The 18218-nt window shown below is 33.8% G+C and overlaps 1 protein-coding gene and 1 non-coding gene across 2 annotated transcripts in view; one reads left to right on the forward strand and one right to left on the reverse strand.

The window, feature by feature from the left end:
- The window catches only part of LOC127838346 (neurotrypsin-like), a 297353-nt gene that overhangs the window by 64469 nt on the left and 214666 nt on the right, over positions 1 to 18218 (reverse strand). The window lies entirely within an intron of this gene.
- Trnas-gga (transfer RNA serine (anticodon GGA)) lies at positions 3678 to 3767 on the forward strand. The gene is given in 2 exon segments: positions 3678 to 3714; positions 3732 to 3767. It is a non-coding gene; the product is annotated as a tRNA-Ser (tRNA).

Below are 18218 nucleotides of genomic sequence, written 5' to 3' on the forward strand. Positions count from 1 at the left end.
AGTTCCTGATCCAGAGCAGCTTTAAAGGCGAGCCCTTATGATACATGTCATTATCAATGTGACAGTTGCCTAAAAAAATTGGAGAATAAATTGTTTTTAAAAAGCTTCAAACTTGTATTTACACATTTTGTGTCAAGACTTAATTAAATAATTAAATAGTTGACAGAAATAATTGTAACAAATATTGTTGCTGTTAATTAGAACATCCTTATAGTGTCAGCAAACAAACCTTTCTATATGGAGAGGAAATCCAGGTTCAAATCCTGGTAGGGATCCCATATTGGCAGCAACTTAGATTATGTTCATATTGATTATACAAACAATACTTTTTGTTGTCAAAGTGTGTTGTATTTAATATGCAAATAAAATTTTCATTGTTTTTTATAATGTTCTCTATCTCGCAAACACAAAGTAATTTTGTTTTGTTTTACTACATGTCGTGTATCATTCGTATTAGGGCACCATTTTTAGCTTCACAAGATATCAGATGTCAAAAACAAAGGCCCATAATTATGTCCTGGCAATTTATCATAATTATAAAACTTTTACTTTGAAAAGAAAAGGTTTCTTCTTCGTTTCTAATACAGAATCAAATAAAAACGTTATTTTTCGTACTATATTACAAAACCAGGATATACGCCGAATATCTTTTTAGCTCCACTGGCCAAAGGCCAGCGGGGCTTTTGTCATGGTCCTGTGTCCGTCGTGCGTGCGTGCGTCCGTCCGTGCATTCACTTTTCCTCTAAACATATTCTCCTAAACTACTGGTCCTTTTCTGGTGAAATTTCTCAGGAATGTTCCTGGGGTGAACTTCTTTCAAATTTGTTCAAAGTATGCCCCTGGGGTCAAATTTGACTCTGCCCCGGGGGTTACAAAATAACAAATTTGCTTATATAAGGCCTATTTTGTGAAACTTTCAAAATCTTACTGTCGATAACCATTAGGCCTAGGGCTATCAAATTTGATATGTAGAGACATCTAATAGTCCTCTACTTAATTTGTTCAAATTATGTCCCTGGGGTCAAATTTGACCCTGCCCCGGGGATCACAAAATTGAACATATGTTTATATAGGGTCTATTTTGTGAAAATTTACAAATCTTTGCCTCCATAACCATTGGGCCAAGGGCTACCAAATTTGGTATGTAGTGGCATCTTATAGTCTTCTACCAAGTTTGTTCTAATTATGCCCCTTGGGTCAAGTTTGACCCTGCACCGAGGGTCACAAAATTGAACATATGCTTATATAAGGCCTATTTTGTGAAAACTTTAAAAATCTTCTTGTCCATAACTGTATGGCATAGGGCTACCAAATTTGGTATGTAGTGACATGTATTAGTTCTCTTCTTAGTTTTTTCAAAATATGCCCCTCTGGTCAAATTTAAAACTGCCCCGGGGGTCACAAACTTGAATATATGCTTATAAAGGGCTTATTTTGTGAAAACTTTAAAAATCGTTTTTTCCATAACCATTGGGCCTAGGGCTACCAAATTTGGTATGTAGTGACATCTTATAGTTCTTTACCAAGTTGGTTTAAATTATGCACCTGGGTTCAACTTTGACCCTGCCCCGGGGGTCAAAAAATTTAATAAACGCTTATAAAGCGTCTATCTTGTGAAAAATCTTCTTGTTGAAAACCATTCGGACTATGGCTACCAAATTTGGTGTGCAGTAACAACTTATAGTCCTCTACCAAGTTTGTTCACATTATGCCCTTAGGGTCAAATTTGACCCTGACCGGGTCACAAAATTGAACATTATATACGCTTATATCTTGCTTATATTGTGAAAACTTTTAAAATATTCTTGTCCTTAACGCTAGGACCTAGGGCTACCACATTTTGTATGTAGTGAGATATAGTAGTCTTCTACAAAGTTTGCTCAAATTATGCCCCTTCGGGTTAAATTTGACCCAGCCCACGGGGTCACAAAAGTGTACGTCTGCTTAAATAGGGCCTATATTTAAGTATTTGCATATGCCGAGAATATTTCTTTCAGCCTTTTTTTTCAGCAGTGGAGCGATATCGGGCCATCATGGCCTTCTTGTTTAATAATTAAAACTATAAAATTTAATGTTTTAAAGCTTGTGTTTGACGTCCTTGCTTTCGGAAAGCAGAACTGTTTAGGCATAAATGACTACTCTTTTTTGTTAGAATAAAAAAATTGATGCATTATTACTTAAGCAAAGATGAACTCTTTAAAAACTCGATGACTGGGGGACTGAATTTTTATGTTTGTTGCTTACAATTTACTGACTATATAAATGTTAATGGTGAACAAATGCCTTCTCTCTTTAAAGGAAGATGGTGTTTTTTCATAAATATCCAGGTAATTTTGTATAAATAAGACCACATAAGATATTTATATAGTATAAAATGAATACTAAGCTATACATCTATGATGATTACATGTGTTTCGCTGTAAAAAAAATACAGAGAAAATAGACTACAGCCGCATGTCACAAGAGTTGTTAAAGGGCATTTTGACAGTATTGCCCCGGACTTTCAATTGGATATAAATATCTCACTTAATTTAAAAAGACCAATTAAACAAAATATATGTGCACCATCGTGCACACTGTCAAGCCTTTAGACATGTATGTTTCAGCATTCAATGTGATAATGAGTGATGATCTTGTTCAGATATTTGGTTGTTACGTTACATCTCAAAGAATCAGGGATAAGAATGATTTTTCGGTAATAAATTAGACTATCGCACGGTGTAATGAATTAATTTCAACCAGGCGAAAGTATGTTTGCTCTGTCGACAAAACTGACAGTAAATAATACTGTTGACGCTTAATTATATAACTTTAATTAAATGACAGACGACACTCTAGACATATAGCAACGTCTGCACGCCCAAATTGTTATCTGCTTTGTTGCATTTTTATCAGCGAAATCATGTGCAGTTTTAAATGTGTGACTGGTGTGTAAATTTTTGGATTCACGTATCGATGCAATGCAAAATACTAAATTGTGTTTATTTAACGAATCTTCTATCGAAATGGTTAGTCATTTTGGATGAGCTCATTTTAAGCTCAAAACCTTGGTAACCGTCCGAACGGAATTCATGTCCGTTTCAGCTAGTGTAGGGGGGACAGTACCACGTGTTTTGTAAACATGAATATAATGTCATCATTGGCGTCGCTCTGGAGGGCGGCGACTAGTATGTACTGCATTTTTTTTCGCTTATGAGAGGAGACGTTATTTTACGGATCAATGTATATATTCTTGTTTTAAGAATATCTTACATAGTGGTGATTTTTGTGTAAATAAGTATACATAGGAACTGCATTTGTGCCTATTACATTTATTACAACATTTATTGCCAATAATGCAAAGCTAATTGTTTTAATGAATAACTGATCCACAACTAATCACAGGGGAAAGATCACAGGGACTGGGCAAATACGCGAAACTTTCTGATTTTGTATAAAAACAAATGATGTTTTGTATAAAATCAAAACATAATCAAAATATATTTATTTTGTGGTTTTTATAATTTGCTTATTTAGTGGAGAATCAATTTCGTACGATATTTGACGACCTCGCGCAAGCAAGTTTATTGATAGTGGTACGAAAACGTACAATGTACAATGTATTAGTTTATTAATAGACATATAATAACGATCGCTATACACAACTTCACAAAATTGCAGCACATAAGTGAATGCCAGCCGGAATAGCTCAGTTGGGAGAGCGTAAGACTGGAGTTGTTTACGCAACAGTCATCTAAAGGCCCCCGGTTCAATCCCGGGTTCCGGCACGAACGGAACTGTTCAGCGGCTGACAATTTTTTTAAGTCAGGTTAATAAATATAATAAAGCTTTATTTTAGTAGACATTTTAAAATCAGTTTTACTACACTTGGACATTTTTATTAAAATTAATGGATGCAAAGTGGTGACAACGTTAATTAAAATTTCTTAAATCACTTAAATATCTAATAAAAAATACACGTGTTTTTATATTAACAAATAACTGCAAACAACACATCTACTATCCATGTATTTTTATGGTTGTCTATGATAGGCCTATCCCTACCACATATAGAGCGCAATGCGCGACACGTATTATTGATTGTAACAATGAGTTGTGATAAAGGAAGCAGCCGCTTATCAAGGAGGAGCTGTGTCTCAGCAACCCGTTTCCCTAGAGTCAAGCAGTCCTCGGAGTTTTTTTTAAGAACCACATACAGAGCGCTATGCGCGACACGTATTACTATCCAGGTGGTAAGGGCCCTTTAACATTATCCGACCATTACGTTCATAGTTATCTTCCTTAGAATGTGAGAATTTTTGAAATCCTTGTTCGAAGTCCAAAATTTTCACCCGATTGTTCCCAAACTTTCACAGGATTTTTTATCAATGAGGCCCCAACCCAAACTCTATATGAGCAATATCGGACCATACGTCCAGAATAATGTCTCTTTGAAATTTAAAAAACAAGTGAAACACTGCTTGGTTAGGTGATTATGTCAATATTTTTCATAAGATTTATTCCAAACGTACAGTGTCTTCATATCAATGAGCATTTTTACCTCTTTTAAAATGAGAAACATCGGGACAACAAGTCCAGATTTTTTCTATTAAATTTGACAAAATTAACAATTTCCACTTGTTTAAAAGATTTCACAACTTTCGTCTGAATCTTTCCGAACTTGTTTAGTGTTTTTATATCAGTATTACTCGAACCCTATTAAAAATGATAAATATCGGAGAAATAAATCTATTATGATCTTTTACTGAATTTCAAAGTATTGTGAAATGCAGCTTCTTTATACAATTTACAGTTTTCATTCATTTTTTTCAAACTTTTACAGTGTTTTCAAATCAATGAGTACTCAACCCCTATCGCAAATGAGCAACGTAAGTATAAGTTCAGAATCATCTCCCCTTGAAGTTGAGAAAAATATGAAATTACGCTTACAAGATGAAGGAGATTTATTTAAACCTACACAGTTCTGTTCCATTAATGAAAACTGCACACGGATACCAGTAAAAAAATAAAACCAATGTAAATAAAATGAACTATGAAATATTTGGGAGTTACAACACAAAATCATAGATAATGGTTATTTGGGGGTGATAACACACCATCATAAATAATGGTTATTTGGGGGTTATAACACAAAATCATAGATCATGGTTATACCAGTATCTTTTTCTACTTTGTTTAAAATAATCGGCCAATATATTAATATTTACAGTAGAAAAAAATCGTTCCATGTAACTTCATCGAGTGCCTTTTAAACTGAAATTCCCGACGCCCTTTGGTGCTTTGCATCAATACTTATCTTGTTTTAATTTGTCATGTCGTATTATATCATCTTAAAAATTGGTAAAAAATGTTAAAAGGTACAAACAAATTGTATCCAGACAAACGGCACCCGGCAAATCGGCTCCCTGCGTTTTTGGCATTCCCGGACAATGGGCTACTCTTAAATTTGTCCACTGGGATAGCGGTATTTTTATTTTTAAGTTTTTTGTCTTCCGCTATTTTGTATTTCGCTTTTGTTTGTTTTCTTATGTTGTTGTATAGTATGCTCGTTTTTACGAAATGGTGTATATATTTTCATTTGTTTTTTATTAGTTTAACGTGTATCTCGCACGTAAGAAACTGTTCTCTGTAAAATAACAATAACTGTCAAACCATTTCGGAGATTGTTGTTTTTTTTATTTTCATTTTTATAATGTTCATTTGGGGTCATAGTATTGCAAAATACTTTCACGAATTTATATGAATGAAATCTGTGGTACATTTTATTTCGTCATTTATATGTTCCTGGGTGTTGTTTATTATATGAGTATTTTCTTTAAGAGAAGTATGGAATTGCTCGACCAGACTCGAGTTGACCACAATTTGAGACTTTTCTACGTATTCTGGTAGTTTTTCTTAGTTTAAGCTTTACCAATACTATTCCATTTTATTTAATACAACTATGTTTGGATTGTCTGACGATTCGTTTCGAATGAACATGGTCAGTCCGCCGCTGTAGCGACCTTTTTTGACTCCGAAACGCTTATTGCCAGGTAAATGAAAACTGGTGTATCCGTCAGTGACGACGTTTTTCTGCCGTTTGCTGTTAGTCCAGGTTTCAGATAATAAAATAAGGACACGTAAGGTCATAGTTTTTAACATAACATAAGTCAACATCATCGATGTTCCGCACGAGTCCATTGGCATTTCACGTTAATAGACTCAACGTCCCCTCTTTGTCCTATTTAGTAACTTCATTTAACTTGCTGCTTGCTTTGTGACGGGATAGTAGATTCTCGCCGGCACTCTTCACATACTTTCTTTTCTCTGTAAAATAATGCGCTTTTCTCCCGTCTTTGTAGGAGCACTGCTTTAGTTTGTTGTAAACCGACGCCTATACCGGTAGATTATAATTCACCGGTTTTGGTAATGGCGTTTATCCGAACTAGCTCCCGTTGTTGATTATAGCGAAATGTCATCACAATTGGTCGGTTTTCCATTTGCGGGTTTTCCTAATAGACAATCCCAGAATCGATAAATTGACCGCCGCCAGATTGGCTATCACGTGACCCGCTAATGAAAACGGTACTAAAGAATTTGGCAGACTTCAGCGTAATCATAGTGTACACCCGCTTTATTCCAATAAACAGTACTAAATGACTTCGCACAGTAGGATTGAAAACAATTGAAACATGAAACCAAGTGTCGATTTGTTAAACATCGTTAATCAATATAAGTTAAATAAGAAATATACACGCGAAATTTATAAAATATGTGTCTCTGCAACAATATTCAGTGACATGTTTAATGACAAGTTTGCTTTTTTAAGCAATCCTTTCAGTAATGCCTTTGTATAAAATTTAATGAATTCTTTACGGAATAAAATTATTAAATTAAAATTATAAAGTTTATAAAAATATTTAAAGTCTGAAGAAAACGTTGTGATCTTAGCGTAAATAGTGTCGAAAATATTAATTTAATAAACGTGAATAGTTCCAATTGTGTTCTGGAGGTTTCCTAAACTCGGGTCTTTATTCAAATTTCTTTATAAAGTCTAAATGTACGATAAATAAAAATAAAAACACGAAAAAAATAAGTGATTTTGCTTCGTTTATAACGGATGATTAATTTCAGTAAGATAAAGGTCTTGAAAAAAACACATCAGCGATAAAAGAGCGAACGAAACCGCTCAATGGGAGGCGATGTCCCAAGTGTGGATTAAAAGTGTTTATGGGTATGCCCGTGACACCACATATCTGAACATGTGTACATACCGTAATTAAGATAACATATCACGTGTTGCCTTTAAATAACATGTTAAATGCCAATCAAGACCATATTCTTTCCAAAGAACTTTACAAAAAGGTCCCTGAGCATGCTGAGTTTTATTACTCCTCAATGAATGCAGACAAACCTTATTTCTACTAATTACGTAATACCTTATCTTAAAAAACACGAACGATTATTTGATTTTCTGGTCGATAACAGAGACTATTTAAATCTTCAAAAATATTCGATTAAATCGTTTTGTCTGCTTGTTTTGTTCAGGGACCTATACAAACACAATCTCTTGCACGACGGTTACATTACATTCAACTTTGTGTTGGGCTCAGAACGGACTACGAAAGCGTCTCATTCATGTCATGATCATTCCAAGCGTTCATCATTGAGGTTACAGTATACTAAGCAATCTCTTGCACGACGGTTACATTGCATTCACTGCTAAAAAGGAAAACATCTCATACCATTATATCTTATATCAGTCTTAATTCATTATTATAAAATTGATATGTTTTTTTTTATGTTAAGAAACCACCATACATATATACGTCGAATCAATGCCTAACGTCACTCAATAAAAAATATGTACAATTGTTTACATTTGTGAAGTGCTTGGAATGATTTTATCTGTGTAAATGGGCAATAAAATAATTCCAAATAGATGCATTAAAACTCACAAGTTTTTGCACGATTTTATCGTAAATTTAAAAGTCATATTTTTTAATTTAATGCATGCGATCTTAAATATCCACTCAAATATACATTGAATGCGTTTGTTCGGTTTTTCCTATTTGGTAGACAAAAAGGCATGCTGAGCCTTAGGTGGCAGGGGATATATCAGGGAAAGGGGGGTCCATGAAAATTACATATCTTTAGGGTAGGGGTAACCTATGGTCTTTAAAATTCAATTAGGCATTAATAAGATGTATTTCTTATGTTAGGTTTGAGAAAGAATGTCTCAAAATTTTGGAAAAAAGCATTGAAACTCGTGTCAGCTGCCTAGCAAGAAAATTTTGATTCTTCAAAAAGGAGGTTTTCACTTTTGGCGGAAGTCAAAATTTCACGCTGCAGAAACAGAACAGAACTTTCAAGGTAAATTGTGAAAAATCTAAACGTATGGGAGACACTTTTCTAGGTGAATAAACACAGCACAGGGATGAAATTAATGAGTAATGTAGCCAAAACTAGGATTGCATTCTGTTTGAATGTTCTGTGCATGCCATGAAATGGGTCAAATTTCTTAATTTTTCATTCAAAATGAGGTGGGCGGGGGGAAAGATCAAGGGCCATAGTTTCACAAGTGTATTTTCAATGTATGTTGCCTATGTTATGACACTGACACAAAAAGACTTTCTTGTGTCACTTTTTGTTTTGATAAAATGGAATTGACTGTTTGCGGCCTTTCGGAACTCGAAATTTGGTCAAAAATATATCCCCTGCCCCCTTAATAGCAAAATACAAAATTTTAAAATTGTGTATATCATACAAAAATGGATACAAATATTCCAAAAATGTGTTTCGGTAACAAATTGAACATAATTTGGCATATATCTTTTAACCGCTATGGTTTATATTATGGAAAACAAAGGGAGGTAAAAAAACCATTGCTAATTTTAGGAAAATTTCACGTGTGCTGGTTTTGCACTAGAAAACAATGTTTAAACTCATATTTTTATACTAGCATCTACATTTGCACATTTTTGAGCTCGAATACTAAAATAAGCACGATAAGTATGCAGTTTGGTAGAAAAAGTTGTTAAAATTGGAAAACCATGCAACAAATGGTTTGTAACATGCCGAAAACATAAATTATTTTTTCTTATTATTTAAAGTCATCATGGCAACATATTTCTTCATGGAACACCTAACATATGAAGAAATACTAAGATTAAAGCATTTATTTGATAATAAATACCAAATAATAAATGAATGCCACATCTGGAAGGGGGCATGCACTCCGAACGGCTATGGTGTTTCTGCGGTGTAGTTTCCGCGGCAAAAGGCTAAGGCTTAAAGCTCACCGCGCACTATATTTTCTGGAAACTAAAAATGCCATGTCATCAAAAATGCATTTGTCGCATTAATGCCATAATAAACTTTGTGTCAACATCAAGCACTTAAGTTATGAGCCTCAAAACATTAATAACAACAGCCAAATATGTGCTCATGAAGGTTTATGTCATCGTCATTATGGCTATTCAGGTTGCAAGATTTGAGGTAATATAAATAGTTTGGACACCTGTCACTGTTGTAAAATTAATGTTACAAATATTGCTGCTACACAGTTAAATTGTTATATTGTTTTGGTTCTATTTACGTATTTTAATTTCCAAGATTGATTCCATAGTCATGTTCTTTTTTAACTTTACCTGGAGCCTTGTACAATGACTGGGAAAGTACAGCCCTATTCCCTTTTTCTGTGGCTTAAATATCGAGATGTCTTGTATTCATGTTTTTGTTTGCGATCACTGTGGTACCGTGCAATGTTCTGTGTGAACATAGCATATCTGTACATCGGATCGCTTGCCTCGATATTAATGCCACAACGCTCAGCAAATTGAAGTAAGGATAAGCCACGGCCCACGCTTGCACCGAGTGTTGCGGAGTAGCATAGAGCTGTAAATGATCTTTTCCAGACCATGCTCTTGGAAGCATAAGAAAACAGCCTACTATGCATGTTTTCACATCTGTTAGTATTGTGTAGTTGCACAGTGTCTCTTAGCTGTTGTACTCCACAGTACTTGTCTAAGACCTTCTGCAATTGTTGTTTGTCTGCTGCTGACAACACAACAATCTTGCCATATGGCAAATACCTTGTACTGTGTCCTTTCAGATGTGCAGTGCAGAAAACAGATTTGTGCTTGCACCTATCGTGTGACCCCGAGAAACAATCAAGAACATTAGTGACTGTTTCCCGAGCCCTTGCAAGGTACAACTCGTCCCCACGCAGAAGCTTCCTCAGTCTGGTAAGTTCGAGCCGTACTCTGGTACGGATAGCTGTAGCTAATTTCTTGCAGTACAGGAGCCTATCCATTCCCTTTGTCTGCTTTATGCATGCGGAACGCAAGTGCTTGTGTAGATTTCGCATATTATGAATAAAGCACTTGAAATGTTGGACTTTCTCCTGTACCTTGGCATTGTGCTCCCTCATAACTTTGGCAAGTGAAGCACTACCATCAGTGGTCACAGACTTAACTTTTAGAATATTTTGATTTTTGATATTTGCTAAAGATTTTTAAGAAATATTGCCTCTGCCTGATTAATTGATGTTTCGTTACAATAATTCTTTTTGCAAGATCTATCTAAATGATTACAGTTGGGTTTGCTGCAAAGTTTATTTTAAATGTGAAGATCTACAGGCAGGTGTTTAGATGTTGTTTTCTCAATTACAGGTGCGAAAACTTGAGTTGCGGTGTCACATCCAGCTTGTGGTCTGATTGTATATCCGACATCAAACTCCACATCTGTTTCACCGGAATACCCAGCAAGGTTTGAAAAATGCCTCACATATTTTTAATTTTTTATTCAAAATGAGGTGGGTGGGAGGAAAGATCAAGGGCCATAGTTTCACAAGTGAAGAAGCCAGCCTTGTGTTTGGCTGTATGTTCATTGTATGTTGCCTATGTTATGACACTGACACAAAAAGACTTGCTTGTGTCACTTTTTGTTTTGATGAAATGAATTTGACTGTTTGCGGCCTTTTGGAACTCGAAATTTGGTCAAACATATATCCCCTGCCCCCTTAACGCAGAGGTGTATGTGAGAGCAAGGAACGACAACTCTGAATTGAGATTGATACAAACATATAGGTCACATAACCCCAAACCGGAACTCCTGTTTTTAGGGTTACATGCAGTCAGCTTGATACTTAGCACACATTGTTCAGTGCATGCTGCATAGGATTTGTAAAATACATTGCAAATGGAATGTTTTGGTATCGATTTGAAGGTATGTTTGTGAGCAATAAGAAAAAAACCTTTTTTGTGCTCTACTTTTTCTGTTGATGGCTCCCGGCTTTGAAAGTAGGTCATACTATTTGAGCCCAAAATGGTCGCCTCCACATCTGTCAAAACTGGTTTGCATATTCTATGGTGAATAATAGAAAAAGACTATATAGCATCTTCCCAATTATAGATATTTGATTCAGATTCGCATACAATAAAAAAGTTACCACAGCTTAAGCAATGGTGTACAACACAGTATGAAAATATGCTTTTTCGATATGTTCCAATCATGAGAAATGCCTGTTCAAATAAAATTTACATTTATTTGCAGTAGTTTGTCTATGATTAAACTTTGAGCTTTAATAAAAATCCGTACACTTATCATCAAATTGCATCACATGATGTATATGCTTGACCCTATTAAGATCTAGATTTATCTCTTTTTTTAAAGTTCAAATTAAAGCATAAAAAAGACTCTTTAAGGTGTTATACTATATAAACTTAGCAACATTGTACTATATAGTATAGGTATCTTTAAGAGTAAGGTTCAAACTAAAGGCTGAACATAGCACAAATGTATCAAAAGAAAGATCATATACAGTTAAAGGTAAGTACAATTCATTATATTCTCAATTATACAAATTTGATATACATTTGATACATAGATACACATTTGATGGAAATGTTTCAATTTACATTTCCTTTCAATAGTTTTTCATTGATTTAACTTTGCGTTTTTATAAAAATCAACACAATTATCAAATTGTATAACAAAATACATTTGCTAACCCTATTTGTCACTCTCACATCGAAAAAACAACAACAAATACATAAAAAACTGTGAGATTGACTAAGGGTTCATAACGGACATATGTTAAATTAATGTAAGATGTAATTAATGTAATTCACAGGCATATTTTTATTTTTAAGATTAAATGAATAACATCCACCCACCCTATAAAAAATGAATGAATAAAGGTTACTCTCACATTGAAAACGAAATTGTGAGAATATCCTTGGGGGTGTATGGTAAAAAAAAACATCACTTTACCAGTTACAACGGCTTTTCTTGTTTATGCCTAGTCTTGTATTTCATGCACTTTCTGAATAAAAAAAAACACACACAACCAATCTTACTTGCTTTTAGTTGTGCACCATTTTACTTTGCATAAAAAATTATACGCTTTTATTTAGTGTTATTATTTAAAAAAAACATACACTTCTGATTTATATATTTAAAAAAAAGGAGCTGTGTATTTCGCCTCGTGATGCAAGTATAGTATGCTAATTTTAACTTAGTGTATACTTTCACAGTGTATGTACCTTCATTTTAAAACATCTACAGATTCTTATCGTCATAAAGGGATTGTAATTTTCAAAGCTTACATATAATTCCAATATTTGACATTATTTGTTGTCTTAATTACAATACTTTATTTAAACGTGTTGAGTGGTTGTCATTGTATTAACAACTTGATGTAATACGCTTTTAACTTACATTAGTGTATACTGGAGAAAAAAAAACAAGCATTATATTTCTTAACTAGAGAAACATGTATAATTGTACATAGTATTAAACTACTCTGTGGACTTCTATGGCCATGGTAATTCCAACCAGTATTTGAAGTTACTAAAGTGTAGTGTGTGCACGTGGTCGTGATAGTCTCTATATTTTATGCTGCCTTCATTGGTCCATGTCGATTGTATGAGGTCTTTCCTCTTCAGCCGTACACTTCGTAACAACTCTTGGTTAAGTCTTGTAAGGTCTTCATTTATATACAGTTTCTCGCCTTTAAGGTTCTTTTTTTCGCGCATTATTTGGGTCTTCTTCATCCGGGATTGCAGTTTTACAATAATTTGTCGGTGTTTATTTTGTTCAAACTTTCCCACTCTGTGTGCTATGTCAATGTCTTCCTTGATTGTCGGCATTTTTGCATTAAGTGTTTTCAATACTATGTTCACAGATTCTTCTGTTTCTCTTTCTTTATCTACACAGCCAGATAGCCAGATATGTTGTTACGTCTGCTGTATTGCTCGAGTTCGTTTAATTTTTCATCATGTATTAATTGTTGTTTTGTCATTTCCATTTTTAATTGCTGTTTCTCTTCTTTTTCGTTATTTAATTTTTCTTCTAGTCTTTTAACGTCATGTGCGAGCTTGTCGTTTACTTGCTGCTTTTCAAAAATGGTGCCCTCAAGTGTTCCGATTTTGTGCATCACTTATTTTAACAGTTCATCCTTCATCTCTTTAATTAGTTCTCTCATCATGATTTTTAGCCCACTATCATCCTTGGTCAGCATATTACTGAGTATTTTGTTGATTTCCGCCAATTCTTTTCTCATCCAATTACTTTCATCTTCTACCTCTGTATCACTCTGTTCACTGATATCTTTAACCTCATTAACCGGATTTATTTTTGATTTCTTTCTACGCTTCTTCGAATTATTTTGTTTTGTTTCGCCTACTACTACACTCGTGTCAGCTTCACTTACGCTGCTTACACTCTCTGCTTTTCGTTTCTTATTCGCATCTTCGATTTCTACCATTTCTGTTGAGTCGAGTTGAGTAACTGGTTGCTCGACGTTTGCCATATCTATTTTGCGCAGTATAGTCACCGTAATTGGCGATAGTCTGTGAACATTCACTTAATCTCCTTATGTAAACATATATCCTCGTGCTTTTACTGATCACGTATACGACTTTACATGAATAGAAATGGCGTCGCCCAATCTTGCAACAGTTTACACTATGAACGACATATTAAAAGCCATATTTCTGATTATTGTCTTTGTATATAAGTAGATTTAAATTTTCAAAAAGGTTACCAAGTGTTTTTCAAATCGACGTATCCTTCCAAAATCACCGAAATAAAACTATTCACGCACATAAATATATTTTAAAGACGAGCAAGTTTTTCCATGTTCGTGTCACAGGGGAGTTAACTCAAGGTCTTGCAAAATTTGATGTATAGGAGATACACGAAAAATGCTTTAAACGTTTGTAGTTTTATAATGGGACCCTATGGGAAATGAATTAAGTGTAATATAACCTTATGGCTTCCTCAATGCCGAGTTGTTCAGCTTTGATATATGTTACAATGTCTTCGCACTTCTCATGCGGTGTTTCTTAAACTCCGTAAAGCACAAGATTTTCTCGCATACTTCTAGCTTCCATGTCATTTTCGACAACACCTGAATATAGGGAGATATTACTCATGTTTATCGCAATTCCTCGAAGTACAATAACCGATCTCTTTTTTTCGAATCAATGAACGGATAAGACTATTCGACAAAGTGTTTACTGGCTTAATCATAACATAGCATAACACTTGTTAGGCATAAAACAGCATATTGAAAATGTATAGCCTAATCAATCAATCGCCTCCTTTCAACGATTGTTTTCTCAAATTTTATCAGCAGTATTATTGTATTCAAATCGAATATGTATGGTGGCGAATGCACGGTACGAAAAATGTGATTATCAGGGTGCCGATTGTCAAGTGGACAATGTAATCGGGTGCCGATTGTCCAGGTTTACAAATTTACGAGATTCCGATTGTCCGGGTATTCAAACATTGAACACGCAGGGAGCCATTTGTCTGGGAGCCGTCCGTCCAACAATTCAAACACATACACGCATATGGTCTTCTTTGTTATATTTAAGAGGTATTATCTGCTTACTAGAACAGGTTAAGTTGTTCAGGAAGACAACTTGTTTTTTACAGAACATTCGGGAGTACATCAATAAAATGTTTGAAGTCATTATTAAGTATCTTAAGTTCAAATTTAACCTGATTTCTAATTCCTATTATAAAAATGCTTAAATAGTTCATACTTAAGTAATCAGGCATTGATGATTTATACACAATCGACACGTTGTATCATTCCGATCATGAATAAATGTTACGGCTAAAATTTTGCTTAAAACCTTTCTTAGATAAGTGAATGTTATAATTTCATTAAGGATAACTACTTGTATGATGATTCTATCTACAAGTGCCAATTTCACTCAGATAAAATCAATGCAGAATTGTGTTCACTTTTTATTATCAAGAAATTCCGATTTATTATTTTTATATATATCTGAATTGATATTTGAGTTGATAAAGTAATTATAATTTCAATCATTTTAAAGAAGGATGCACCCCGCTGCTCTTTATGCTTTGTTCTTATCCTTAATATCAATAAACATCAGACAACACGCTACCGCTGCCGCTCCAGATGTCACTATTCTGCGGCCACCGCCGCCATATCTGGGGCGCTAAATGCGGCCGTTCTGAGTGCAGTATCATTGATTTATTGATTAACAAGATGATAAAATCTATACCACATACTGTTGATAATTATCATGAATATGTGCAAGTGTTAGAGTATTTTATCGAATTGAAATGAATGTCAGAGTATTTTATAAATAAGAATTTGAATGTTAATTGACATGATATTACTCATTATTGTAATAGATCTACTAAAAATACTTAAATATTAAGAATTCTATTTTTCAAGCTACTCTGTAAATATCTGTAAATATAAAAAATGTACAAGAACACACTTACAAAAAATGTACAAATCGTTTAAATTACACAAAATAATAATTGATTGAATTTTTTTTTTTTTTTTTAAATAATTAATATTGTTTAAATTACACAAAATAATAATTGATTAACATTTTTAATAATTATTATTTATGATAACAACGTTTCTAATTGAAAATAGCTAGATAAGAGATGGCCGGGTTGGTTGGAAACAGCTAAAATACGGACGAGCGTAAGTATTATTTCTAATTATGCAACTTTCTTATATTATAATCAGACCGCTGAATTACATTAACTGAACGAAGAAATCAAAAGGATAGCATGATATACTAAGACAGTATCAACACTTTGTTTACATCATAATAATGTACAGACATTTATACAATAATGTCAAAAAACACATACGTGTATCATAAATAATTTGATTAAAACAAAATACATAAGTCGAGTAAGCATGTGTACATTTATAAATGCATTTACAAAACACACAACTGTTGTGAAATGATAATACGAGTAGGCATACATACACATGTTTGCCTAAAAAACACTTATATGAACATTTATAGCGTACGTATGGTAAGAAAACAAAAACCAGTTCATTTTCTGCAGCTTTTGCAGATTCAATCCCCATGTACAAATCCCATGCAACGTCTGTGAAACCATTGAACGGGGCATTTTTATAGCCGCACTTAAAGGGACATTTTCATAGATTGTGGCATGTTTTGAAGTTAGTCATTAAATGCTTTATTTGATAAGTGTAAACATTGGATCTTAAAAGCTCCAGTAAAAAATCAAGAATCAAATTTAAAAAAAGAAAAAAAAGTAGCCCGTAGCAGAGCTCGAACCAGTGACCCCCGGAGTCCTGGAGTAAAAACGCAGTAGCCCGCTAGGCTATTCTGCCAAGCATGCATGGAAGATGTATGTAATGCTTAATATAAGCAATCTTCGTAGTTTCAAAAAATTAAACGACACGACAGAACTCTCCAAATTATTCAATCGTTTCGCGTTGCAAAATATTGTGTAGGTTTTTAATTCGTCAAAAGATGCAAACAATGGCTATATTAGACAATGGTGAATGTTCAGTAATACTGTTTCTTCATAAATATCATAACTAAAACGAAAATTTGCGATTCTGAAACAACTGTTATCAATTTTGTCAATTTACCAAACCGTGAAAAGATCCCTTTAACAACATCATCTAAAAACGCTGGTTGCTTACACAAACAATAACAAGGTATTTTAGAAGTTTTTGTTTCCTCTGTAGGCATCTGTTTCATTTTGGCAATTTTTGAAAAAGGCTGCAAAGTACCATTTTTTATACACTCAACAAAATGTTTTCTCATTTCGGGAACTTTAAACCTTAAATTTAAGCCAATGTTATATTTGTTAAAGCATTAGTTAACTACAAAAGCAAAGCAAACACGCCGCAATCGGAAAACTTATTTTTTTGTTGAAAATGGGGTACATTAACATCGATATATTTGAAGTCAGAATTACCATAAATTTGACAACTGTATTTTAACATAAGAATTTAATGTCCGGTTTGATTTCAGACTATCTAATACATGAATGGCATCATTACTGTCTCGATATAAAGCAATCCAATGATCGTAATGCTCCAGTGTGTCAAATTGGCATAGTTATGTGCAACATTCAAAGTAGACTTACGTCAATTTATGTCTTGAAACTAATCAAGTATTATAAAAGAACGGATCCGAATTTAGCAATCTCGCCCTACATTCATTGCGGGCGATAGAACAAATAATATCAAGAAACATGATGGCTATAATGACGTTATAATGCCGTTTCTATGGCTATGACTAAACAATGAGAATAAAAATAAATCAAGAAACAGAAACATAGTTGAAAAGCGAGTTGATACGGATTAAACTCGTTTATATAGAGAATAATAGGTTAGTGTTGATTATAGATCAGGTTTATCATGCGAGGCTTAGAAAACAAAAAGCACGAGCCTTGGCGAGTGCTTTTTCTTTTTCGTGCCGAGCATGATAAACCTGATCTATAATCAACACTAACATATTATTCTATTTATCCCACTTGTTATTCATTAAACTTTTTTTATTTAAACAAAATTAGTTTTCATGAGTGTTTGTCGTACTTTGATAATGACTGTAGTGTAACCAAGGTCAGTGTATTACTCCGCGTTCCAAAAATAACCGCTGATCAAATAATCATATTTTTAAATCAGAATATCGTTCTGTAACAAAGAGTCCAGCGTTATTAATTACAATTTTAATCATATTGAATTGCAAGTCTTAAAGTTTCATATCAATATGACATTAAGTTGTTATATACAAGGAACTACATTTGTTTACAAGGTAGCCTAACACCACACACAATTCACTTTCGATATCAAACTATCAACTCGATCACGAGGTGCACAATATTTGCTTCTTTGTTATAATATGTTGTTATTTCGTGAAGAAATAACAAAGATAACTTGGATTTAAGCTAATTATATA

This window comes from Dreissena polymorpha, chromosome 7 (genome assembly GCF_020536995.1).
Source record: "Dreissena polymorpha isolate Duluth1 chromosome 7, UMN_Dpol_1.0, whole genome shotgun sequence".
NCBI classification, from domain to species: Eukaryota; Metazoa; Mollusca; class Bivalvia; order Myida; family Dreissenidae; genus Dreissena; species Dreissena polymorpha.